The sequence below is a fragment of the Desmodus rotundus genome, chromosome 3 (assembly GCF_022682495.2).
Source record: "Desmodus rotundus isolate HL8 chromosome 3, HLdesRot8A.1, whole genome shotgun sequence".
NCBI classification, from domain to species: Eukaryota; Metazoa; Chordata; class Mammalia; order Chiroptera; family Phyllostomidae; genus Desmodus; species Desmodus rotundus.
This window is the reverse complement of record NC_071389.1, coordinates 8,520,099-8,546,672: the sequence shown is the minus strand read 5'-3', so window position 1 is coordinate 8,546,672 and position 26,574 is coordinate 8,520,099. Positions and strand designations below refer to the sequence as shown.

Genomic DNA, 26,574 nt, shown 5'->3' with positions numbered 1-26,574 from the left:
GCTGGGCAGCATGTGGGGTTGTCAGCAGAGGGAGCAGCAGTAACTCGAGACCAGTTGTTACCCCAGGACCACTTCATCCCCTGCCTTGCAGAGGTAGGGAGGCATTTGCTGAATATGCAGATTTGGGCCCCAGAGTGTACTTACAGAATCAGAATCTGGGGTGAGGCCCAAAATCTGCTTTTAGCAAGCTTCTCAAGTAATCCTGATGCTCACGAGAGTCTTGGACCCTCATCCCAGAGTGGGGACCAAGGCGGAGCTTGGGGAGTCAGCGGGGCCTGAGGATGCAGAGAGACAGGCGGGAAGCAAGGACCCAGGAGGGCAGCTGAGGCTTGGAGGAGCCACAGAGGGCATATGGGCCAGGGGCCAATTTATTCCCCCACCAAGACTGCCTCTAGCCTCCGGCTCTGACCCGGGAGTTCCAGCCACGTGTGCCTCCCAGGGCCTCTGGGCCAACTCAGCAAAGTCCTAGCACCTATGCGAGGGAGGCGTGGTCAGGCCAGGGTTCAAAGTTCTGGCTCTGGAGTCTCGAGGTCTTAGGTTTGACCCCCAGCTACACAACTTCCTGGGTGGATGAGCTTGAGCAAGTTATCTCAGCTGGGCTGTACAAAGGGTATGACGCAAAGCAGCGTTTCCCTAATGGGGCTGCCAGAAGGCAGTCGTGAGCCTGAGCACACAGAGCCTTTAACACCAAGCCGGGCACCCTGCACATGGTCATTACTGACGCAGTGGACTTCAGCTGGCTCCCCTTTGGTTTGGGGAAGCAGCTGGTCATTCCTGACGACTGAGAAACAGTCTCAACCCATGGGGCTGGGAACAGAGGACACGGCTCTCCCCTGCGCCTGGGGGAACAGCCCCTTTCCCGCAGCCGGGTTCTCCCTCCTTTACATCTTGGCTTTAATCCAGCTCTTTTTAGATGCTCCTAATGCACCACCAGACTAACCACAGGGTCTCCTGCTAGCTAGGGAGGCCCAGCTCTGCAACCTGAGCGAGCTGTTACCGCAAAACGAGCTGTTACCGCCAACTGTGCATCAGTATTACCACCTGAGTGGCCGGTGTCACCTCCCTCCTACCAGAGACTGTAAGCCCCACAAGGACAGGACCCTTGTCGGACAAAACTACACCCCGACAGGTGTCCAGGGTCTCGGGGTGCCTTCCGAGTCCCCTGACCAGGGAGGTGGCTGATAACTGTTCCCTGGGACACCTCCCTGCTGGCTGAGAGGCCCTCGTGCTGAAAGGAGGTTCTTCTGGGATTTTTTTTGGGGGGGTGCTGTGGCTCTCAGAGGAGGGACGAGAGCAGCCTGCCTGGGCCAGAATATTCCTCCTCTGTCTCCTCCCTCCTGCCAAAGGGTACTCAGATGGCAAAGGGATCTCCCACAAAGCCCAGGTAGGATGAATCAAACCAGGAAGGACCCTGGATTCATCCCATCTGAGCCCCTCGTTTTCAGGTGAGAAGGCAGGGGTGCTGCGGAAGTGAAGGTTGTCTAAAGATAATAATTTGAATTATCACACGTGGGGCACAAGCACTGGGGAGGAGGCATTCTTATCCATGTGCGACAGACACCCAGGAAAGTGGGGCCCAGATGGACTCTGCCCAAGGTCCCCGAGAGTAAGGGGCCAGGCAGGATTAGAACCCATGTCTCCAAACTCTAACACCAGCATTCTTACATTTGCCACCTACTGGGCTGCAAATCAGGCAATCTCAACTCAAACAAATGAACAAACAAACAAACAACTCCAAATCTAAAACGGAATAAGCCCTGCACAGAGGCACTCTGGGAGAGAGCTCCGGAGAGACCACTTCCGTACCCAGCACCCCATGTGCCACCCCTCCATTCTCCAACAGCCTTTGCAATTCAGCTATTCCCCAGAAAGAGCTGTTTTTGTTTATCTGTGTCCTCCTTTGTCACATGACCGCCCACGTCACTTAGACCCTTTCCACTCCCCACCCCCTCCCATCCACACCACCTTCTTCTTCCTCTAGACTTCCTAATGACAGTGCAGGGCCCCCCCCCCCGTCCTCCCGGGGACCTGGGTGTCCTCTCCCCTGCTCACTCCGCCCCTCACAGACATGCTCCCAGGTCTCCACTGGCCTGGGAACATATCTCATTTGACCTGTGAAGTGCTATTTATTTTACATAGTGTGGAGTAGCTTCCAGTATTGAGAAGGTGGGTAATCTCAGTTATGAAACGTGAAAATCTGGTAGCCCTGGCCCACACTCTCACTTGTGAGAAGCATGCCCCGTTACAGCCACGTCTTGCCTGCTCCCAGCCCTCTCACAGCTGGCCACACTCTCTCCGTAAAGCTCCCGCTGCCTCATTTTAGACGTGTGCCCATGCAACCCCACATCCAGGTGGCCCCCCGACTTGTTCCTTTGCAAAGCCCTTCTTTTCAGTGATTCTTCCTGCCCCCATCCATCTCCCTCCTAATTACTAGGCCTGGTCAGTGGCAAGCCAGGAAGACAGCCCTCACTAGAATGCGACCTTGATCTTGAAGTTCCCAGCCTCAAGATCTGTGAGAAAACAATTTCTGTTGCTTAAACCCCCAGTCTGTGGTATTCGTTATGCCAGCCTAAGCTGACTACTTGCTACAGGCCCTTTACTGAGATGGGAAAATCGTGGCAAATAACGATAACACAGGTCTCCAAGATGAGAATCTCAGCGTTGAGACAGGCATGGTGAAATGGTGAGGTCATATCATTGAAGCCTACGGAAGAGTGCCTATGGTGCCAAACCCGGCATCTCTTTCAGAGAGGCCCGTGCGCGCTTGGCTCTGAGCCTCTGCCTAACGCTGACAGCTCTTCTTGAAAGGCATCCCCACCCTCCATATCTGACCCTGAAAATCATCCTTCCCTTCCCTTCCCTTCCTCCTTGCAGCTGAAATGCAAACTGTTTTCTTACTGTGGCTTTTGCTTGCAGTATAACGGCTTGGAATAACGGCTTCTTTAAAAGCCCACTTCAAAGTCAAGGCTTCCTCCATCAAATAGCCTGGCTGGGAGGTGCTGCTTGGATCCTCTGAGCAGCAGGAGGGACAGACCCTTCCGACTCGCTTTCTGGGACAGCAGTTCTACCACGGAGACCACCGTAACTCACCAGTGTCAAAACGACAGACGCCAAAGAAAAGACAGTTACAGCAATGTCTGACACGGAGCAAAAACCTCAAGGATTCCAGGTTTTAGAAAGAGAGTTTTGAGATACAGCAGGGCTGGAAGTGGAATGGTGTTGAGAGAATAATTTTTCTTTGTTTAAACACGGAATGTGCAAACTTTGCCTACAGAAGAAATAAGCAACTGATATTGATATGAATTGACCCCGGGAGTGTGAACTGAGACTCAGGAAAAGCAAGTCTCATTTTCACGCCGTTTTGAAAACTGTCTGTGTAGGACCATGGTCAGGGCGAGGCCCAGATTCCTGAGAAGAAAGACCGGATTTAGGGCCCATTGGACATCCCCCCCAGACATGTGTATCTGCAACTATTAACTGTATCAGCACCAGGATATTCCGGGCCAGAAGTCTGGCACACACTATGTCATCGAGGCCCCACAACTCTCTGTGGGGAAGGTAGGTATTATGTCCATTTTACAGATGAGTAAACGGTATCAGGTCAGCAAGGCTGAGTCGCTTGCCCAGGATCACAAAGCTATTAAGCACGAGACCAGAATTCTAACCCACGTCTGTCTGGCCCCAGAGCCCACTTTCTGTCCCATATGCCAGGAGTTCCACTCTTGGCTGGACATCTGAATCAGCTAGAAAGTGTGTTCAAAATCCAGTGACCAGCAGTGTCCCCAGACCCCGTCGCCGGCTGGACCTCCTGGCTTCTGAGGTGGACATGGTCTCTGGTCCCTTGGACCTCCTTTCTCCTTCATCTTTACCCCCACCCCCATAATCGTGTAAGACCCGATTCTTACAATAAATCCCTTATCCCACTGGCCACAGTGGCTCCAGCTCCCTGGTTCACCCTGAATGAGACTATCGTCCGCTCTCCCCTGTAGACCTTTCCATCTAAGGCAGCGGTTTTCCAAAAGTGGCCCCAACCGACAGCATCTGCAACCCCGAGAGCTTGTGAGAAATGCAAATTCCCGGGCCTCCTGAGTCAGCAATTCTGGAGGAGGGTCCAGCGATCTGCTTCCACAAGCCCTCCAGGAGCTGCTGAGACGTGCTGATGTGTAAGACCCACGCACACAGGTCTTTAAAAAGCCGTCCTCTCTTTTCGCTGGGGATGACGGAGAAGTTCTGGGGAAAGATGTGACGGCCACACAACGCGACGAATGTGCTTCTGGCCACGGAACAGCACACTTGGAAATTGTTAAAATGATTTTTGAAAACCTCAATTATCCAGAAACCACCCACAAAAGGTCACATAGTGTATGACTCCATTTATCTAAAATATCCAGAAAGCAGATTAGAAGCTGCCGGGGGGCGGGGAAGAGGAGAGTGGGGAGGGAGTAACTGAAAATGGGTATGAGGTTTTTTGGGGGGTGCTGAAAAGGGTTTGGAACTAAATAGGAGAGGTGGTCGCACAACCCTGTGAATGTGCATACTGCGTGCCACTGGGCCATTCACCTCTAAATGGTTAATTCTACGTCACGTGAGTTTCTGAGGCCAGACGTTAGGTCTGGGACAACTAGCTTTTACTGAGCCGGCACGCCAAGGTGGTGCAGCACAGGGTCGTCTCCTCCTCCCCCCAGCTCTGCGGTGGCATCGTCACTCTCCCCACCTGATAGATGGGGACCAGGCGGTCGGAATCCTGCACCCACATTTTTAGCCCACACACCATTATGCCCGGGACACCGAGTTATTTCTCTGTGCACCACACAGAAAGGAGACAGCAGCCAGAGCACCCCTCGGTCTACAGTGAAAAGCAGGTTCCTAGTCACTCAGCTTTACCCTGCCCTGAAGGGAGGGGGCGGAGACTGGCTTGCTCATGGGTCCCCAACTCCAGGCCTCCTGACACAAAGCCCCACGGGCCACCAGAAATGGTTTGGATTTGGAGTGGCTTGTCAGAATGGAAAGATTTTTAAAATTATGATAGTAACAGCACCTCAAAATGTATTGAGCATTTACCATGTCTAAGTACTTTTTATACGTAGCTCATTGAATCCTCACAAAGTCTTTTTTTAAAAATTTTTTAAATTTTATTTTTATTTTTAGACAGAGGGGAAGGGAGGGAGAAAGAGAGAGAGAGAAACATCATTGGGTGGTTGCCTGCTGTGCCCCCTACTGGGGACCTGGCCCACAACCCAGGCATATGCCCTGACTGGGAATCGAACTGGTGACCCTTTGGTTCTCAGGCCAGAGTTCAAACCACTGAGCCACACCAGCCAGGACTGAATCCTCACAAAATCTTAAAACTTGGGGAGGGGTGGGGGGCAGAAAGGCAGAAAACTGTACTTGAAAAATTAAAAAAAATAATAATGTAAAAAAAAATCTTAAAACTATTCTCCCTATTTGGAGAAATTAATCAATCGCCCAAGTCACCAAAGCCATTAAAGCCAGCACTTGACCTTAAATCTGTTCCTTTAATACCAAGAGTTACTTACATGTTTCTTCCTAGGAAATTTAGAAATTTGGAAATGGTAAATATTCAAATTTTTGAGTTCTTTATATTTTTAAAAAACTTTTAAATGGGCCAGCTCTGTCGTTTCTCTTTTACATTCACAGATCAGCATCACTTTCTTCATCTCTCAAAGTCTTCCCCATCACCACCATTTAAAAAATTTTAATTTAATTTTTATTGTTATTCAATTACAGTTGTCTGCATTTTCTCCCCATCCCTCTACCCCACCCCCCACCCCCAATCACCACCATTTTTCATAGCCATGTGGCATTCCCCTGTGTGGATGTCCCATAGTGCATTTCCTGGCCTTTAGGTCGCACATTTGGATGATTTCCACAAGAAGACATTTCAACTGATGCTGACATTTAGCAAAACCCTCCCTACAATAAGCGGCAGCGTGTCGATCTGCTTTGCAGAGATGCTGTTTGGGGGGCAAAGATCCAAGGGCCAGGCAACAGCACTGCCGATCACATTTATTTCGCGTACGAACTTCTGGGGGGAAAGGCTTTCATTTTTATGTACTGAAGACGAAGTCGAGTGTCTCTCAGATTTACCCAGTCTAGTCCTTAGAAGGATGAGCTTGATTCCTTGGCAAGGAGGAGCAAATGTTCTCCAGAATCCCAGGTTACCTCCCCACTTCCAGTTCTGAGGTTACCTACCAGGTAAATTGTGCTAAAAGCCAGCACTCCTGTTTCTCACCGCAGTGTAGTGGTTAAGAATACAGACTCTGAAACAGACTGCCTGGGTTCAAATCCTAGCGCTATCACTTAGTAGCTGTAGTTGGGGTTATTAGCTCACCAATGAAAGAAGCCTGGGTCCCAGACTGCGTGGAACAAAGACCCTACCTTCCCCGCCCAACACATGAAATTGTAATTGTGACCTGAGTATCTTAAGCCCTTGAGATGGAGGGGGGAGATGTGGGGTTGTTTGCACAGTAGTTAGCATACTACTGACTCAGTTTCCCCAGGTCACAGAACTGTTTTGAGTATCTATGAGTTAACATATGCAAAATGCCTAGAATAGTGCCTGTCACAATTGTGATGGAAATTTAAACTAATGCTTTAAAATAACTTATAAGGTCAAACACTCTCACCAGCCAACCCCAGGATCTGCCCCTGTGGGGACCTCCCCAAGACCAGGGTGATGGGAAGGCTTGGACACCCCACCCCCAATTCCGAGAATATTGACCCCATCAGGGATACTTCCCCACACATCTAGGGCTTTCATCACTCCCCGGATATGTCTCTGCCTCTCAGGAATTTCCCTAAACTCTTTTTGAGTGTTTTCAGCCTAAAACCTTCCTATAGAAGCAAATTTGTCTGCTCCTGACTGTGAGAAGTTCCCAGGAACTGGGCAACTTCATCTCCAGCAAGAGCACACATGTGGTCTAAAGCTGCCAGAACATTTCCAACGTGCGATGAGTCAGCAGAAACACGGGGTGGGGGGGGACTGAAGAGCGCCGTTAACTCTGCCTCCCTTGGCCCAGCCAGGCATGGTTCCTGTGGCCCGAGACAGCACCGCTCAAGTCCACGGCTCCATCCACCTCCAACCACAAGACTAAGGACCAGCGATCCTTAAATTCAGAACTTGTACCCCCAGCTAATTACACATTTATCTGTGCCATCCATCTGTAAAAGTTTGCTTTTCTCATACCTGTGAGTCATGACTGGCCTTCCTTCCTTCCTTCCTTTTTCCTTTTCTTTCTTTCTTTTTTTTTTTTTGCACAGACCCCTTTGAGAATCTGATGGAAGCTGCTAACCCTCCACAGAAAACTTCAGAGAGAGAAGGTCTGATAAAACTTCGGGTGCTTAGCGGGTCCTTAAAGGCAATCTGGGGACCCTGATATGAGTTATTCTGAGCTTGAAATTGCCCAACAATTCCATAACGATCCTGACAACTGTAACATTTTATTGCTTTGATTACCAGGAGAACATCTCAGAGCGGCATTTAGAAGCCTCAGTTTGCTGCATCGAAAATTTCTGGAAGTGTGGTTACCTCTGAGACAAGTGTTGCGGTGGGGGTGGGGTCTGCGGCGAGAGGGAAATTTATCTTCTCCATTGCATATCCTTTTACACTTTTTTTTTTACCACGTGTAAAATATTTTCTAATAAAACCAATTTTCTAATTAAACAAAAAGAGTTAATGAAAAGCTATCTAGGTAAAGAACTATATGTAATCCACTGTTGCTTCCATTCCTGCGGCATGGGGAGGGGGAGGTCAGAGCAGGGGAAAGGTCAGCTTACTGCCTGGAGACTTGGATCCACATCAGCTGGGAAAACATCACTCAAGGAAAGACGACAAATCGTTTCCACTCTGTGTTCAAGGTAGGTCATTACGGCTCCCTACTGGAGGGGAGGGTATTGTTAATCTTTCATTAGGTCTCCACACAGCCGGGGTGCTGGGAGCAGGAACCGGCCAAGCCTTGTTATGGAAGTGCAGGGGGGCACACAAGCAAATCGACTCTGAGCGAGGCTGTAGGTCATAAAGTCGTGTAAATGCTAGGACGGTGCTGGGGTGGGTGGAGGGAGGTCACAAAGTGGAGGCTAAACAGTCCCCCTGCATGTATTCCCCCCAATTCAAAGAGAGTAGCTCTGTATTACTTCAGTCCAATCCTGTGAAATCGCGCTTCCTGTGGCTCATCTGCAGGGACCAGAGCTGCACACTTCCTATGCTGCCGTGAGGAAGGAGCAGGTGAGGCCATTTGTGTAAAGCTCCTGGCTCTATGCAAGGTACACAGTAGGTGCTCAATGAGAGTCCATCCCTTCCGCCCACCCCTCCCGGGGTCGTCAGCATGAAACTTTCTACGCTTGGCCATTTTGCATAAACATACATACTCCATACAAACCCAGACATCCGGCTCCCTGGTATCTGCCCCTGAGGCATGAAACACTTCTGTTCGTCCTAAAACCTGAATGCGAATGTTTACAGTGGCTTTAGCCCTCATCCCCCAAACTAGAAACACCCCAAATGCCCTGCAACAGGTGAAGGGATAAGCACAGTTGGCACCTCGTGCCGTGGAGTTAAACACGACATGGAGGAATCTCAGATGCGCGATGATGAGTGAAGGAAGCCAGACTCGAAAAGGCTTCACACTGTATGGTTCCATCTACCCGGCATCCTGACAAGGCAAAGCTGAATGGACAGCAAACATCAGTGGTGGCTAAGGACAGGGGTGGGAGAGGGGTCGACCACGCAGGGGGAACATGAGGGAATCCGGGGGCTGATGAAGCCTTTCCGTACCTTGATTACGGTGGCGGTTACAAAATTACACGTTGTTTGTCAAACTCGCAGAACTCTATATGAGAAAGGGTGAATTTTACTGTTTGTAAATTAATATGTATATGTTTTTTCTAATACAACATACACATACATAATGCTGGGGGAGTGGTATCTTCCCTCAGGTTGCTATGGCAAAATACCCGAGACTGAGGGGCTTAGACAACAAGACATTTCTCGTGGTTCTGGAGGCCAGGAGCTCAAGGTCAAGGTGCCGGCAGATTTGGTGTCTGGTGAGAGCCAGCTTCCTGGCTTGTCGGTGGCTCCCTTTTCACTGTGTCCTCACACGGCCTTTCCTTGGTGATCTCTCCTCCTCTTCTTTTAAGGGCACTAACTGCATTATGACCTTCTCACTCTCGGACAGAATCGAAATCTAATCATCTAAACCTAATCACCTCGCAAAGACCCTGCCTCCTAGTCCACCGCATTGGGGGTGAGGATGCCAGCATAGGAGTTTTGGGGAGGCAGAAATTCAGCCTGTAACAGGTTGGTTTTTACAGCTTCAGGTGGCCCTGCTTTGCTCCCGTCTCAGCTTCCCGAGCCTAGGAAGACAGCCCCTGACACTCAAAGTTAAAATCGTAAAGGAACCGCCTGGAATAGTCGCAAAACCTTCTGCAGTTCACAAAGCAACTCACCTAGCAGGAACCCGCAAGCCCTGGGGGACCCGCAATGTAAATAATATTCATTTAAGAAAATAAAACATTTCCTCCCATGGTAAAGACAATACTTGTTTACTAAACAAAAATTTATAAATCTAGAGTAACAGAAAAGTTTAAAATCGAGTTACCCTGCCATCCACAACTATGGATAATATCCATGCCATACAGACTTTCGTTTGTATTTTGTAAACAGACATAACTTGTTTTATGAAAATGAGATCTTACCGCAATATGGTTTAGTGACCTAATCTTAAAGATTCTGGTATATAATTAACAATTTTCCACATCATCAGTGTTCACCTAAACCATACTTTTTTAGTGGTTGAGGAATATTCCAGGACAGGGAGGACCCATAATTTACATAGCCAATCCCCTACTGATGGACACATAGATGGTTTCTATTTTATTGCTGTTATGAAAAAATGACAGTATTGAAACTAACTCCTCACATAATTGTGTTTCCTCCGGGTAATTCCTGTTATTGACGCTGCTGCGGTTTTTAAAGCTTCTGCCGTGTCCATGCTGATTGGAAACCCTCTTGTGTTTGCTCAGGAAACAGCCCCTTGTCCGCCATGTGTTGCAAAGATTGCTCGAATGTATCATCGGCTCTAAGTTTTTAAATTTATCAGTCATTTGCAATAATTCCTTGTATAATTTTACCTTTCCCTATTGTGCTTTGAAAGCCCCTCCCAAAAAGGGGTTCTAGAGTTTTTACAGTGGAGAGCCCTGGCAGACACGGCTCGGCCCCAGTGACCAAGGTTAACGTCACCAAGAAGTCACACTGATGTCATGTGCATCCAGACATGATGTAGCGAGGACACTTCACTTCTGCAGGGCTCTTTCCTGGCACCCAAACCCTGCGGTGTCTAAGCATGAGAAGACACCCCAGATCACCCCACACTGGGGGACATTCTACACACTGCTGACCGGTCCTCTTCAAGACTCTCAAGGTCGCGAAATTTAAGGACAGACTGAGACACTGTCACAGACCAGCCGAGATGGGGAGGGCAGCGCCACAACTAAAGGCAACGTGGGGTCTTGGATCGGATCCTGGAGCAGAAGCTCAAAAGTGAGAAAATGGGTGAAATCCAGAGAAAGTCTGTCGTTTTGTGAGTAGTGATGCAAATTTATTAGTGACGGGTCTCTGCACTGTTTTCGCAACTTTTCCGTAAAGGCACACTTATCTCAAAACAAAAAGTTTGATTTTTAAGAAAAGTTTTGACAAGGACAGAGAGCAGTCTAGGCAGAAAGGCAGAAGGAACAGAACGAAGAAAGCCAGGCAAGGTCATGGCACATGGTAAGGGGTGGAGAGAGGTGGAGGCAGCAAATGGTTCCCGGCCCCTTGTGACCAAGGCATAGGGCGGGGTTAGGGGTTGGGGCAGCAGGAGTGGGTCTGCAAAGGTAAACTGAGTCTGAACTCTAAAAAGCCCAGTCTTCAGAGCTTTGAAAGCTAAGAACTTGGCCTCGACTTGATCCTGTAGGCAGCGGGGAGGAGGCAAAGATTTTAGCTCAGTGTGTGGTAGGGCTATTGGTTTGTACTGACTCCTCCTCCCGCCCAGTAGGGTGTAAGCTCTGCGAGAGCAGGTCTGTGTCTCCATTAAGGACTACTTCCCCCCAAACCCAGCATGCCAGGCCTGTAGAGAGAACTCAGTGAATATAGCTGGAATGAATGAGTCTCGCTTCCAAACTAACTTTTAAGAATAAATTATATAAACAGTTGTCTTCACCCCTGCCCTTCACATCTAATATCAGCCCGTGAAGAAGGCTCTATTCCACCTCTGGGCCTTGGCACAGGCTGCAGCCCCTTCCAGGGTCACCCTCTGCGGCTGCTGACCTGAGATTTCAGCTCAAACCTCACTCTTTTGGAAAACCCTTCCTTGACTCTCCAGGTGTGGGTCACACCTCCTCCTTCAGGCTCCAAAGCTTCCTTATCACTGTTGGCTGTTGGTCAGGGCCCCTTCACAGCAGTCTCCGCCCAGGACAGCCCACCCACGCACCCTTGGCAGAAGCTGGCCCTCTCTAGTTCACCTCGGGCTCAGTGTCTGGCACACGGTTCGTATGAGTGCATTTGTTTAAAGTGACAGTCGTGGACAGCCCAAGATGACTCCCCGCATAGTATAATTTGCATGTGTCACTGTTTGAAAACAATTACCTAAAGGCAACCCCAATACCTAACCACTACCCTCCAAACTGCAGCTAGTGAAGCTGTAATCCTGGGGTCTGAATGTGTGTTTTGTGTTTTATCATACCCCCCCTCCCCCCGCACCAAGCATCAGCAAAGCATGCCCACACCCTGACCAACGCGAGCCTGGTAGTGGGTGTGGGGAGATGCAGGACAAGGCAGAAGTGAGTGCCGGTAAATTCACTCTCTCTCTCTCTCTCCCTCTCTCTCTCTCTCCCCCAGACCAGATATAAAGAGAAAAAGTGGCAAAGACATAAAATCCACCAGGAATTAGGACTGCCTGGTTCTACATCATGAACAGAAGAAATAGCAGAACCTTCTGGAGACATCCAGAACTTTGTATCCTTGAGTCCACGATCTTAATAAAAGACACTTGAGTTCTCCTCAGTCCAGATCTGCTGGGATTTGCTGGGTGAGCTTGAGCCCGTTGCCTCCAGGATGCTTCCATTAGTGAAGCTCTGGGGACATTAAAAGAAAAAAGGAAGAAGAGATGCCCAAATGGGCTTTCCAGCCCTATGATGTGCTTTAAGTGCTGGCGTCGAACAAATGAATGTGTAGTGCACGGTGGCAACACAAACTGAGCTGTTGGCACCGAAGTCACGGGCTTTCTGACAAACGTACGTGCCTAGGGTGCATACCCGTGCAGCCCGTAGGGGGCTCAGGCGACAAGGCGAGCACGCAGTTGGGCCCCATAGCTCTGTCTGACACTGACTTCACAGCCTCTTGGGCAGAGGTGTCCAAGGCCTACATTTGGAGACTAGCATCGATGTGAAGCCTGGGAGCCCACCTGCCCCACATGGGTCCTGGCCTCCCTGTTTTCTGGCCCCCATTTCTTCTTCTAAGAATTGAGATGTCTAGACTAGCAGCGCTTTCCAACTCACTGTTCTATTTCCAACTTCGCAGATTCTTCTTGAAAGGATCTTTCACACCCCTGACATCTGGAGCCTCTGTAAGCAGAGCTTCCTTCCAGCTGGCCCTGCCTCCCTAACAGCACTCAGGCCCGTCTCCGCAAACCCTGACTTGCTTCTGGGACCCCTCCAAGGAACCCCAAGTTCCCCAGGATCACAGAATAAAAACCAGTGGAACGGACAGTGCCACTTAAGGTTCCTGCCATGCTGTTAGAGATACACGGGGGTGGGCAAAGTTCGTTTACGGTGGTAATACAAATTATAATACGATAATCAATAACAATACCAGAATAAACTCTGTGTTTCATGGACTTATAACCGGAACCCTACTTTTGCCCACCGCTGTATTGACCTGGTGACTTGGTGCAGAGTCGTATACACATAACTGACACGACAGGTTTTTCTTTTTTTTCTTTCTAAAGATTTTACTTATCTTTAGAGAGAGGGGGAGGGAGGGAGAAGGAGAGGGAAAGAAGCATCTATGTGCGAGAGAGACATTGACTGGCTGCCTCTCACACGACCCCATCTGGGGACCTGGCCTGTAACCCAGGCGTGTGCCCTGACTGGGAATCGAACCGGCGGCCTGTTGGTTCACGGGATGGCCCTCAACCCACTGGGCAACACCAGTCAGGGCTGAGATGACAGTTTTACTAGAGTTCTCCTCCCATGGCAGAAAATGCACTCTGTTTTCAAGTCTACTTTCCTCTGTTTCACGTGTAGAAAGCCAGGGGAAGGCCACATACTGGAACTGATTTAAAAACTCACTAGGAAGTCATTGCCCACGGTCTGTAAACGTTAGCGTAGGGAACCTCCAAGATTGCTTCCACTGTGGACAATTTACATGCATTAACAAAGCTGGGATCCTGTTAGGGGATGAGAGATGCCAGGAGATCCTATCCCCAAGGGGAGGTGACCGACCTCATCACCTGAGTAAGTAACGAATTCTCTACACATCTTCGCCACTGAAACACCTGTTTTCTAAGAGGCAGGGTTTGCAGATGAGTAAGTCACATACTGATTTTTCTAGTGATCCACACTTGCCACCCCAGTGCCTAAACCTGGGAGGATTTTAGGCAAGGGGTAAAGACAATTGGGTGAGAATACTTGGCTGGGTTAAAACCAACATAGCACCCCAGCTGGTGTGGCTCAGTGGATTGAACGCTGGCCTGTGAACCAAAGGGTCGCTGGTTCGATTCCCAGTCAGGGCACATGCCTGGGTTGCGGGCCAGGTCCCCAGTAGGGGGTACGTGGGAGGCAACCACACACTGATGTTTCTCTCTCTTCCTCCCTTCCCCTCTGTCTAAAAATAAATAAATAAAATCTTAAAAAAAAATAAAATAAAACCAGCAAAAACTCAGAGGAAACAAAGCGTTCTCCCTCCATCTGTGTAATCTTTGGGGCCACACCCGTCCCACCCCAGTGGCTGACTCCTCCAGTTCTAAGAGGCTCACTGAGAATCGGTTTTGCTTTAGATTTTACACAAATGGCCCTTTTCCAAGAACCCATGGCTTCCTAAATCCCCTCAGTGGTGAGTAATTTGCATAGCTTTACACGATTTTGGCCATGGGAGAGTTTTGAGGGAGCCAACTCAGAAAGCTGGCCTCCTGGATGCCTTCCAGCCGTCAGATGGGAGACACAGATGAGACCGGCAGGCTGGATCCGGCACGAAAAACTGTCACCCGGGGAAAACACACGTTACGGAGATGAACTGGAAAACCAGGATATGCAATAGCAGAGCGAGCAAACAAGCAAACAAAAAACTTAAATAAAACCCCACAAGTCAACAGTGGCTGCCAGCATATTGTGATGGTTTCCTCTGAAGTTCTCTACCATGAACATGAACTTCTTTCGTAATCTGGGGAAGCAAACGACTTTAAACGCCTGTCCGTCAGAGGCACATCATAAAGTAGGGTTAGACAGCCGCACGTGAGTTTGATCTCAAGCTTACTCCCTGGTGTTAATGCCAGCTTGAATGGCCGGAAACTGAAAATGCCAAGACATACAGTCTTTGACGTGCACCCCTCTTCTTCCAGGGGCCTCAGAATTTATTCCTTCCCGACATGTACTGTGGATGCCTCCAAAGTACCTGGTGGTGTGGAATGTAGGGGGAGCAAGGGGCTCTTGGAGGGGGAGAACACTCTGGGTTTTTGTTTTCTTTCTCCAAGAATCATCCTCAACATCATTCAAGACAGAATTGGGGAGCATGGGGTCTGATCCTGGCTCAGATCTCAGGCAAGCCCTGGGCCTCGGTTTTCCCACTTTTAAAATAAGCAGATTGAACTTCCTGATGGCGAAGGTCCCTTCTGGCTCCATTTGCTAAGAGCTAAAGGGACCAGCATTCAGGTTTAAGAGCTGCTAGTTCAGACAAATCTAGGGCAAGGGAGAATAAGGAGACTCTCGGCTGCTCAGACCAAGTAAACAACACTGGACAGGAGGCAGGGCCAAGCGAGCAGCAGTTGGCACCGGGGGGCGGGGAGAGTGGAGAATCAGCCTGAGGCCTCTGCTGAGACCCTCGGAGAGCCACGTCTGGCTTGTGTCTGGAGGCTGTCCCAGGAGAAGCCAGGCAGTCTGGCCTGAAGCAGGCAGAACCAAACAAGTGACCTGTTTCTTGGGAGAGCCAGAGCTCCCGGGGCGGGGGGGGGGGTTGGCAACCAGTGTGCCAAGGCTCAACCCAGAAGAAGGGAGGAAGAAAGCATTGCCAGGCCAAGCCAGGCCACCTGTCCAGGCTGGGGAGGAGCAGGACTCCATGAAGGGGCCGCAAGACCGAGATGTTGAGAACCACCTGAACTGAACGGGGGCCTAACACGAGTCTCTGACCTGAACGCAGCCAGGCCTCCTGGGGTAATGCGGAGAACCTGAGAGGGGTCAGGAAGGCTGGGTGCCAGTCCTGCCTGGTACTGCGTGGCTCGGGCAAGTTTCTTTCCCTCTCTGAGTTTCCTTTGTCAAGTGAGAACGGTCCCCTCCACCCGAGACACCGCAGGGCCCTCCTGCGGCAGGTGGACGGCCGTGTGCGGCCCACCCCGAGCCAAGGGAGACACAGTGTGAAGAAGTGCACTCTCACAGCTGCAGGTGGCAAGGACTCCTCCAAGCTTCAGAGCAGACACGAGGAAAGTGAAAGCAAAGCCAGTAGCCAGAGCAGACCCTTCACCAATCAGAAGGCAGCTGAGCTTCTGGAACATTCCGAGCACTTAGGGAGGAAACTCTTCTCAGTCCCTTGAATTCCACCTTCATTTGGAGCCGGGGAAAGAGAAGCCCAGAGCCAAAGCTCCTCACGCTCCAGTCTCTTCCAGCCTGAGTTTTGAGGGGTTATTGTCAGCCCCACAGAAGGAGGGAAGAACATTCACCAGAACCGTGACCTAGTAAGACAGGAACCCCCAACGGAGCAGGCTTCTCAGAGCAAATGCCAGCAGGAGGACAGGTTGCTGGCTCTGCCTGTCCTCACGGAGACAGGGGAACTCCTGGATCCTGTGACTTCTGCCTCAAGAGAGCCGGAAGGCCACAGCTGGAGGGGCTGTGGCCCCTCCGAGGTGCCAGATGCTCACTGCGTCTCCCGGGTGGAAGACAGGCTGGCGGTTTGGGCCTTGCACGCAGTGCGCAGGGGCCTTACCCTTGCCCAGTGGCCACATGTTAAGACCGCATGTTAATAATCTCTGCCTCCTGCGTGGTGCTTCAGTCCCGCCCCCCCACCTTTGCCATCCCCACTGCCTCCAACCTGCAGGGCAGCCTTCTCTCTCCCGGCAGCCTTCCCCAAACTTCCATCCAACATGCAGCTGGAATTATCTTCCCGAAATATCAACAGGACCAGATGACTCCCCTGCTTGAGGAACCTGGATGGAATGTGTGTCTTCCTTGACCTGTGCACAGAGCTCCGAGAACACTGCCTGGTGTACGGAAGGCACTCAGTCAGCATGTGTTGAATGGTTCCAAGATACTACAAGAGGAAGTCCCACCTGCAGTGACCTGGCCTCGCCTATCCAGCCCAGCTCACTCCAGACCCTCCACTCCCTTTACTTCCCCATCTGTCACTACCTGAGTACCCCTGCCCAGCACACCCCATGACATTCATACTTCCATGCCTTTGCTTATGGTGTTCCATCTGCTCAGACACCCTTCTCCCTGTCCCCCTGAGTGATTTCAACTCACTGTGGAGTAGCCTAACATTCTTTTCTTAGCAGGGATTTTTAAAAAAAGATTCTATTTACTCTTAGAGAGAAGGCAAGGAAGGGAGAAAGAGAGGGAGAGAAACACTGATGTGAGGGAGAAACATTAATTGGTTACCTCCTGTGCGCTATCAACCAGGGACCTGGCCTGCAACTCAGGCGTGTGCCTTGACCGGGAATCGAACCGGTAACCTTACAGTTTGCAGGATGATGCCCAACCCATTGAGCCACACCAGTCAGAACCTTAGCAGGTCTCCTTGTCATGCTTCAGCCTGGGTTATTTTCTTTCTTCTGTTATCCTCTAAGCCCTGTAACATAAGTTCCCAGAGTACTTGCTGGGTGCTAGGCATGAATATCCCATTCCCATTTTACAGATGAAGAAACCAAGGCTCAGAGAGGCAAAGTGACTACCCAGGGTGGGTCACGGAGAAACTCCTGGGTGGGGCCTGACTCTATCACTGCCTCGCTGGGACACTCATCATTTACTACTCACTAGGCTGGCACGGTCAGCTCAGGAGTCGTGAGGAACAGAGGCACCGCCAGCCTCCTCCCTCCTCTCTCTTCTGCCTTTTCTCCCCATCTGAGTGTACCTCTGGCAAGCTGTAGAGAGGTATCTGGAGGGAAAGGGGCTCCCTCCCAATTCCATTTGGCCCTATCAACATAGGTCGACATCCTGTGTGACAAGTCTCCAAAGGGTCAAAGTAGTTCACAGGGCCCAGAGCCAACCTCTCACTAGGGAAGCTTTGGGAAAGCAAAAGCCAGAGCCCACCTAGAGGGCAATCACCCTCCTGCAGCTCGCCGGAGCAGGCTCCGGCCCCGCCCACTCCCCTTCCGCCCCGCCCACCCCGGCCAGGCTTCCCAGCGCCTGGACCCCGGTGCGGCTGGAAGGACCCGGCACAGGTCACACTGGCTCTTCCGTTCGTGCATACGCTGCACAGGTGCCTCAAGGCCGTTTCCGCGGGAGTAAGGAAACCAGTGGACGTCCAGGCTTTCTGTTCCCTCGCCCCTGGGTTAGGAAAGGTTTCTTTCTGAAATTAACCATCCCTCTAAACAGACGCGACACTCCCAGGCCACACGCCTCCCTTCAGGGCGCAGACCACGGATCTGATTGGGGTTCCAAGGACTTGCTAATGTGCCCGGCACGAGTGCCCACTTCGCCCCAGCAGGTTATCGTTCGCACTTTACAGCACTTTCAGTGAAGAAACTGAGCTTCCCCCGGCTTTGCCCACACCCTCTCCCTCGCCCTTTTGCCTCCAGTACGTAACACACACACGCACACACACACACACACACACACAAGCAGGCGAAAAAGCCTCGATTTCCAGAAAGCAGTAAGGGATGGGAGAGGGGAGAGCTTGCGGGCAGCACCGAGGCGGTTTTTCAGGGACCTACCAGGAAATTCTGCTCTGAGCACCAGTGGAAGGTGCCTCTTTGTCGAGGCCAAGGGTTCAAAACCCGCCGGGCGGATGGCACAGTCCCCGCCAACAGGGGGCCCCGGAGTCCGCCGCCTTCCCCTGGCCGAGGCCAGCTGGCCCCAGCGCGATGATGCCCTGGGGGCGCAGGTGTCCTGCGCTGGAAGGGCGCTGTCCCGGGGGGTGCGAGTACGAAGTCCTCCCGGCGCCCGACCCGGGGCAGAAAGCTCTCGGACGGACGGAGAGACAGACAGACCGAGACTGCCTCTGACTCCCTCCCCTGGGGAACCAACAGTCACTCCCCGAGGCGCGGCGGCCACGCAGACTCACCCCAGCGGCGGGTCCAGCTCGGTCTCTGTCAGGCGGTGGGGAGGCTGGGGACCCCACGACCCCGGCCCCCCGGGGCTGCCTCCTCTGGGGGGCTGGGGGCTCTGGGGAGTCTCGGTCAAGGGAGGCGGTGACGGACCGGGCGCACCTCCCTCTCCGGGACCTGGATGAGGACGCAGGAAGCACGGCCTCTGAGCGCCGGCGTGAGGGAGGAAGGGACAGCGAGAGGCAGAGGGCGGTGCCGGTGGGGAGAGGCCTCCAGCCCGGAGAGGCGCCGCCCACCAGTCGACCCTCCCTCCCTGCCGACCGCGCCACCCGGAGGCCCTGGGCGGGCATCCACTCCCTGGCGTCGGCTGGGAGAGTGCCGGGGGGAACTCTGGGCCCAAGTCCTCCCCCAAACCCAGCTACGACCAGTTCCGAGGTGGGGAGAGGGACAGGCTCCAGGGCCTGTTGGATGGGGGGACGGGCTAAGTAAGGTCTTGGGCTGGAAGCCCGGGTATTGACGGGTTGAGTAGAGCTGGGAGACACCCCACCCCTCGCCGCACCCCGCTCCAGCGCTTAGACACAGCCCGGCGGACCATCCGCCGCTCCTTCACCTGGCCCCGCACTCACCTGGCGGCCCGGTGCGATGGCTTTTTCCTGGCTCTTCGTGGGGAGGCGGCTGCCTCCCTCTCACCCTCGTGGGGCGGGAGTGGGGTTCGGGGAGCTGGGGCCCGCCTGCACCGCCCAAGGTTGTGCCCTGCGAGGTGACTGATGGGCGGAGGTTTGGAAAGCGAGTCCGCTCCTGCCCTCGGCGCGGCTCCCCTCCCCCTCTGGAGTGGTCTGAACGCCCTCCGGCTTGCGCACCCGGGCCTTCGCCGGGGTGGAGCCCATTTCGGGTGCCGGTACCAGCAAACGGGATTGGGGCGCCCAGGCCGGGGATTCTCCTCTGCTGGACGCCCATTCCCAACTTTGCAGAGAACTTTCCCAACGAAGCGCAGATCGCTGTCCTGCCTAAGGCGGCGGCTGGCAGATGCCCCGCCTCTGCTCCGAGCCCGGTGCTGCTGCCAGTGGCCTGGCTCTGGGGAGTGTGAACTCGAGTTCCATAAGGGCGCCTCTTACCTGCAGCTCTCTGCCTCTGGCCCCGACCTGGCGGTTTGCTCTGGAACCCTGCCGGCCTGGCATCCGAACTAGGTGGGCTGATCTCAGCCAAACCACCGAAAAGCTAGGTTCTAACGAGAGGGAGAAAGTAGCCCGCCTCCTCTCTCCATCTCAGCCTGTGTGAATTCCAAGAGAGGTCAGGCCAGGGTCCCCTTTTCTGGTGAGTGTCCAGTCCTTTGAAGTTCAAACCCTTAGAAAAGGCAATAGGCAGCTGGCTGAGTGTCAGAGAATGGAGCTGAGGACAGAAGGCGCCTCCTACTGGGAATCTACCCAGCTGGGGACAGAAATTAAGACACCCTGGTGGAAATGCAATCAAGTTCACTTCCCAACTGATGAATTCATGGGCACACATAGTCTCCATGTGTGTGCGGATACCCTGTGGGATTGTTCCTCCCTCCCGTAACAGGTCAACAGGAGCCTGGTGTTCAGGAAAAGCCAAATTTGGGGCTGTCTTGTGATTGGAGGTTGGAGAGGGCATTTGGGCCCACTTCCCTTGCACCATCTCATTTAATCCTTATAATAGCCCATGAGACAATTGTTGCTTACATCCACTTTACAGAGCAGAAGGTGGAGGCTTGAAGAACTGAGGTCATTTGCCCAAGGTCACACAGCTGGGAAGTATCAGGAGTCAGTCCCCAGCTGGTTGGCTCTAGAAGCTGTGTTCTCTCTCCCTGCTCTGGAATAATGCCTTTTCAGTCTGCACATGCTCTCTACCTTGGGACAAGGCCCCCCCTCAACTCCCCCCTTTCTGTCTGCCTGTCGGGAAGTCACCTGTGTCCCAGTCTCTGCCCAGTGATGTAATTCTTTACTACAAGTCTGACTCCTGCTCTCCTTGAGGACAGGGATTCCTGGGCCCCTGTTACTTTGTCTAGCTCCCAGCAGGTGCTTAATAGATATTTGTTGAATGAGTGAAAGCCCCAAACAATAACACTACTTTAGTGACTGGGGAGAGCCCTTCGGGTAAGAAGGTACCTGTGATAACATGTTCCTGGTTGAGATCTGTGTACACACACTTCATGAAGTTCAGACAATGAATTTGGGAACCTTCCAGGCTCCAGAGGAAGGATGGGAAACAGGCACGTAGCTCTCAGATAAGACTGGAATCTGGGTTTCCTGTCAGGCTGCAAGACCGGCTTCAGAGAGGCCTGGACTGGGGATGATCCCTTCGGACAGTTGCTCCGGCTCCTGCCTGGGGGCAAAGGGCCTCAGTCCTTTTCCACGCCAGGCTCTGACTCCAGATTTGTCCCGCTTTGCTGCAAACCCAACTGGGCAGGTCCCGTCTATCTCAGAAAACCATCTTCAGAGCGTTCCTTTTAGGCTGGCTTACCCTGGCTGATCTGTGGAGAGGCCGGAGAGATTCTCAGGCAAAGCTGAGCCACAGGCAAAACCGAGAAGCCGGGAGAGGAGATGTGTTCCCATTTGTCATTCTACCCTTCGGGGCCCTCTCCCTCTGTGTGGTTAGTTTCTCTGAATCTTCCCAGGTTCTCTATGTCCCATTGATGAACCTGACTTTATTTAACTGCCAACTTATCCCACAGTGTCAGCTGACAAGGGCCTGAGATACATGCTTGAGAAAAGAGCCAAAGGAAGAAATCTCGAGTGGTGGAATTCCTATTGCCCATTACCATAATGAGCAGTGGGGGAGATGACAGTTACCATGTACTGAGCCCCATGTTTCAGCTGCTCTGCATACATTGTGTTATTTAATCCTCACAACAGCCTCAGAAGGAATATTCTATTATTCCAGTTTTTCAGGTGAGGCTGACTAAAACTCAGAGAAGTTATGTATTTGCATCTTCTAGCAAGTGGTAGAGCCAGGATTTGAACTGAGGTCAACTCTTCCTCTTAATCACTATGCTGGGAACCCCGTGTGGTGGACAGAATAATGGCCTCCCAAAGATGTTCACAACTTATGGCCTGCTGTGGTCTCTCCTCTGTAAATGGGCTCCGTGGCCTAGCGCCCCCATTCCCACCACCCCGATCATGTGCAGAGGCCTGCCAGGGGTTGCCGCTGAGGTTTCCACTGGTCCACAGCAAGAACATGACAGCCATTCCCTCCAGCCGCTCGGCTCGGGCCTCCCACAACTATGACCTGCGTGCTGCCTGGGCTCCACTTCTGGGAACAGCTCCTGTGGCGGTGCTGAGTACCTTGGGGAAGCCATCCCCCACTGGTCTCCCCAAGGCCAACCCGGGTCCCTGGTGGGTGAGTGTCTTTTTCGGGAAGTCCACTCTCCTGTTCATGGCCACTGTGTTGGAGTCCCCAGAATTCTTGGAAACTCCCCAGGCCTCCAGCAGCAATATCACCTGTGACCTGGCTCAGGAAGCCACAAGGAAGCATCCTGGTGGCCAGCCCAGCAAAGCCAATGCCAGCCCCAACCTGAGTGGCCACCACGAGCCAGCAGACTTCCAGGGACTAGGCCCTTTTGAGCCCCTCACTCCACCCCTCCTCCTCTACTCCTTTCCTCCCTCCTCACCCCACCCATAGAGTAGGCAGGCTGCAGCAAGCAGGAGCAGTGGGTTCTTCTACACCAAAAGAGCAAAACACCAAAAAGAGTTGAGAGAGCCCCGCTCTTCACTGCCCAAGCCACACAGAGCCTTCTGACGCCCCGTAACCTGTGCCTCACACCAAGTGGAGAATAAACGACAAGCAGCCAGCATGAAAACAAACAAACAAGCAAACAAAACCAAAGATGTTCACACGCCTAATCCCCAGGACCCGTAATTATGTTGTTCTCTTCCATGGCAAAAGGGACTTTGCAGATATGATGACGTTCAGCATCTTGAGATAGAGAGATCATCCTGAATTATTCTGCTGGACCTGATATACTCACAGGGATTCTTATAAGACGGAGGCAGGAGGGTCAGAGTCAGAGAAGGAGATGTGACCGAGGAAGAAGAGGTCAGAGTGATGCGGTGGCTAGAGGGAGCCACAAGCCAAGGAGTATGGGCTGCTTGTAGGAGCTGGAAAGGTCAGGAATAGATCCTCCCTTAGACCCTCCCGAAGGAGCATGCTCTGCTGACACCATAATTTGAGCCTAGTGAGATCAGTTCTGGACTTCTGACCTCCAGAACTGTAAGATAATAAATCTGTGTTGTTCTAAGCCATGAAGGTTGTGGCAATTTGTTACAGCAGCAACAGGAAACTAGTACATCCTGCAAAGTCCGCCATGTAGGAAGATGTTTATTTCACCTTCCTTTTCAGGTAACTGACCACCATAAAGCTCTTCCATAAGCAGCACCATGAATTATGGATTTAGAAAGAAGGCAGGATTTTATCAGATCTGTTTGGGTTTCTGAGTCCTCTGCCACTTATGAGCTGTGTGACCTTGGGCAGATGTCTCCTCCTCTCTGAGCCTTTTTCCTCATCTATCAAAGAGTAATGCTAATGATACCCATGTTGAAGGATCAGTATGAGGATGAGGTGAACCAGAATGTGACAAAGTGCCTTGTAAATGACCTAGTGTGATCTGAATGTGAGTCGTTTGGAGCATCAGCCTGTCCAGTTCTGAAAGTCTGGGTTCTCTGAGGAAACAGTGCTCTTCTGAGAATTCGCTGTACCTCAGTGGGCAAATGACTAATTTAAAATGTTGAACTGTCTCTAGTCAGTGGCTAGACACCAATCTGTCATGAAGCGAAGTTGGAAAATCTACTTACGGGAATATATCACCATGCAGAACTCACATATATGCTCAAGAACACATGTCAAGGATTTTTCATTGCCAATTATGGTGAAACATTGTAACCAACCTGAATGCCACCAATAGGAGAGAAGCTAAATAAATTATAGGGCGGGCTCCTGCCGGAATACTATGAAGTCATGAAAAAGGAGGTAGCACTATCTGACAAGGAAGAATATCCAAGATGTATCACTTCCTGAGAAAGGCACTAGACCAAACATGATGAAGCCACACAATCAGTTTAAAAAAAAAGATGCAGACACATGTACATCTGCTTATGCCTAGAAAGTGTGTGGGAGGAGTCCAATCAAACTGTGGTTACCCTTAAAAATGAAGGAGGGGTGTGCATGCATATGCGTGTGTGTATATGTGGTGGGGAAGGTTTCTTTTTTCTAATAAGAATGTGTTAAATTAATAAAAACTAAGAAAAAAAGAGGCCAGGAGTCCCCTGTACTGTCCACCAGGAGGGCACCCTCCTTTATCTGCCCCAGTGCTGTGGTCTTCCCCCCCCCCCCCCCCCGCTACTCTTTCCTTTTGCTCTGTTCTGGGCAGGTGACCCTTCCTCTTCCCACCTACTCTTCACCAGGGCTCATTTCTAAACCCTTGAGTCACTGAGCAACGTGTCCGCTGTGTGACTCTTGGCAAAGTCAGCAGTAAATCACATACGTACATGAACTTGTAACCTGGCCTTCATCTGGAACAGTTCACATGAGTCACTGGGGAGGAATATGTCTCAGGTACAGGTACCACCTGTGACTTATTGGCCCAACCTCTCTGAAGGCTGAATCAGGTCTGTGTGTCAGAGAAACCGGGCTCATGTAGTAAAGTAACATTGGATAGTCGGACCATTTATTTAAGCAAAGCAATTTTCATCCCTTTCCTGAAAATTCTTCACTCAGGAAATATATCGCAGACTTCTGGCCAAGATGGAGGCATAGGTAGACACACTGTGCCTCCTCACACAACCAAAAGACGGACAACAACAATTTAAAAACATAAACCAACCAGAACTGACAGAAAATGGAACTGTATGGAAGTCCGACAACCAAGGAGTTAAAGAAGAAACACTCACCCAGACGGGCAGGAGGGGCAGAGATGGGCAGCTGGGCAGAGAGCACTCATGGCAAGGTGGCGGCTGGCAGACAGGGCGGTCCCACATTTGTGTGCAGATATACCGGGAGGAACAACTGGGAAGTGAGACAGACCATACAACCCAGGGTCCCCGCATGGGGAAATAAAGCCTCAAAACCTCTGACTGAAAACACCTGTGGGGGTTGCGGTGGCAGGAAAAACTCCCAGCCTCACAGGAGAGTTCATTGGAGAGACCCACTGGGTCCTAGCATGTACACAAGCCCACCCACCTGGGAATCAGCACCAGAAGGGCCCACTTTGCTTGTGGGTAGTGGTGGAAGTGACTGAAAACTGGCAGAGAGCAGAGCAAGTGGCATTGTTCCCTCTTGGATCCTCCCCCACGTACAGCGTCACAGCACAGGTGATTTGGTTGCCCCGCCCTGGCAAATACCTAAGGCCCCACCCCTTACTAAATAACAGGTGTGCCAAGACAAAAAAAAAAAAAAAAGACCCAAATGAAAGAACAGATTACAGCTCCAGAAAAAATACAACTAAGCAATGAAGAGATAAAACACTGGTAATCAGGATTCTCATAGAATTGGTTGAGTATGGTTGCAAAATAGAGGAAAATGTGAAGGCTATGAAAAGTGAAATAAAGGAAAATGTACAGGGAACCAACAAAGACGGGAAGGAAACCAGGAGTCAAATCAATGGTTTGGACCAGAAAGAAGAGATAAACATTCAACCAGAACAGAATGAAGAAACAAGAACTCAAAAAAATGAGGAGGGGCTTAGGAACCTCCAGGACATCTTTAAATGTTCCAACATCCAAATTATAGGGGTTCCAGGAAGAGAAGAGGAAGAACAAGAAATTGAAAACTTGTTTGTAAAAATAATGAAGTAGAACTTCCCTAATCTGGTGAAAGAAATAGATATGCAAGTCCAGGAAGCTCAGAGAGTGCCAAAGAAGTTGGACCCAAGGAAGCACACTCCAAGCCACATCATAATTACATTACCCAAGATTAAAGATAAGGAGAGAATCTCAAAAGCAGCAAGAGAAAAGGAGACAGTTACCTACAAAGGAGTTCCCATAAGGCTATCAGCTGATTTCTAAAAAGAAACCTTGCAGGCAAGAAGGGTCTGGAAAGTATTCAAAGTCGTGAAAGGCAAGGACCTATATCCAAGATTACTCTATCCAGCAAAGCTATCATTTAGAATGGAAGGGCAGATAAACTGTTTTCCAGATAAGGTCAAGTTAAAGAAGTTCATCATCTCCAAGCCCTTATTATATGAAATGTTAGAGGGACTCATCTAAGTAAAAGAAGATAAAAAATACGAATAGTAAAATGTCAACAAACTCACAACTATCAACAACTGAACCTTAAAAAAAAAAGAAACAAAAATGAATTAAGCAAACAACTAGAACAGGAACAGAATCACAGAATGGAGATCACATGGAGGGTTATCAGCAGAGACGGGAAAGGGGAAATGGGGGGAAAAGTACAGGGGATAAGTAGCATAAATGGTAGGTAGGAAATAGACAAGGGGAGGTTAGGAATAGTATGGGAAATGTAGAAACCAAAGAACTTCTATATATGACCCATGGATATGAACTTAGCGGGGGCAGGGGGAGGGGGCAAGGAGGGCAGGAATGCCGGTGGGAGGAGGTGTGCAGGGTGAAGGGGAATAAAGGGGGGGGGAAATGGGACAACTGTAATAGCATAACCAATAAAATATATTTTAAAAAAGAAATATATATCTACCTGAGTTACCAACGCAACTGTGCCTGTGACAATGAATCACACCGGCCAGGGTGGAGTTAGCAAGGACCCTGGGGCTTTAGGACACAGGTTCCTGAGACCCTGAGTACAGCGGCCAGCCGTTCCACCTCCTTCTCGCCCCACACTCCTCTGTGCCCCGTCCCGTAGAAACGCCCTCTGGTCTCACGACCAGTGCAATTCACCCAGCTACTTCCTAACTGCTGCCTTCTCCCAAGCTGTCTCCCTCGAGCCCGTTCTCCAGGGTGCGGGGTCAGCAGCACCACGTCCAGACTCCTCGACCAGGACAAGCCTTCGCGATCAGGTGGGCCCTTCTGATTCAATTCGCTCAGCCTCCTTATTCATCACCCCCTCAGGCTCCAGTTCTCTCTCTTCCCACAGGTCCCTTTCCATCAATGATGAAACCTTTCCCGGAAGCTCCCAGTGAACT

The 26,574-nt window shown here is 51.1% G+C and overlaps 1 protein-coding gene and 1 pseudogene across 5 annotated transcripts in view; one reads left to right on the top strand and one right to left on the bottom strand.

Annotated features, from left to right (window-relative positions):
* TMEM51 (transmembrane protein 51) overlaps window positions 1-19,714 on the bottom strand; it is a 48,653-nt gene extending 28,939 nt beyond the window's left edge. Inside the window, exons 1-2 of one of the 5 annotated variants that reach the window (XM_024554252.4) lie at window positions 19,091-19,431; window positions 18,482-18,641 (exon numbers count right to left, since the gene is read on the bottom strand). The gene's annotated coding sequence lies outside the window, so the exon portion shown is untranslated. Of the gene's footprint in view, window positions 1-16,291; window positions 16,418-18,481; window positions 18,711-19,090; window positions 19,432-19,579 lie in introns of those variants that run through there. The other 4 variants (XM_053920702.1, XM_045190541.3, XM_053920701.2 and 1 more) reach the window with 4 other exon arrangements.
* Window positions 19,715-21,659: 1,945 nt separating this feature from the next.
* Window positions 21,660-22,103, top strand: LOC112298973 (pancreatic progenitor cell differentiation and proliferation factor pseudogene; annotated as a pseudogene).
* The last annotated feature ends 4,471 nt before the right edge of the window (window positions 22,104-26,574 follow it).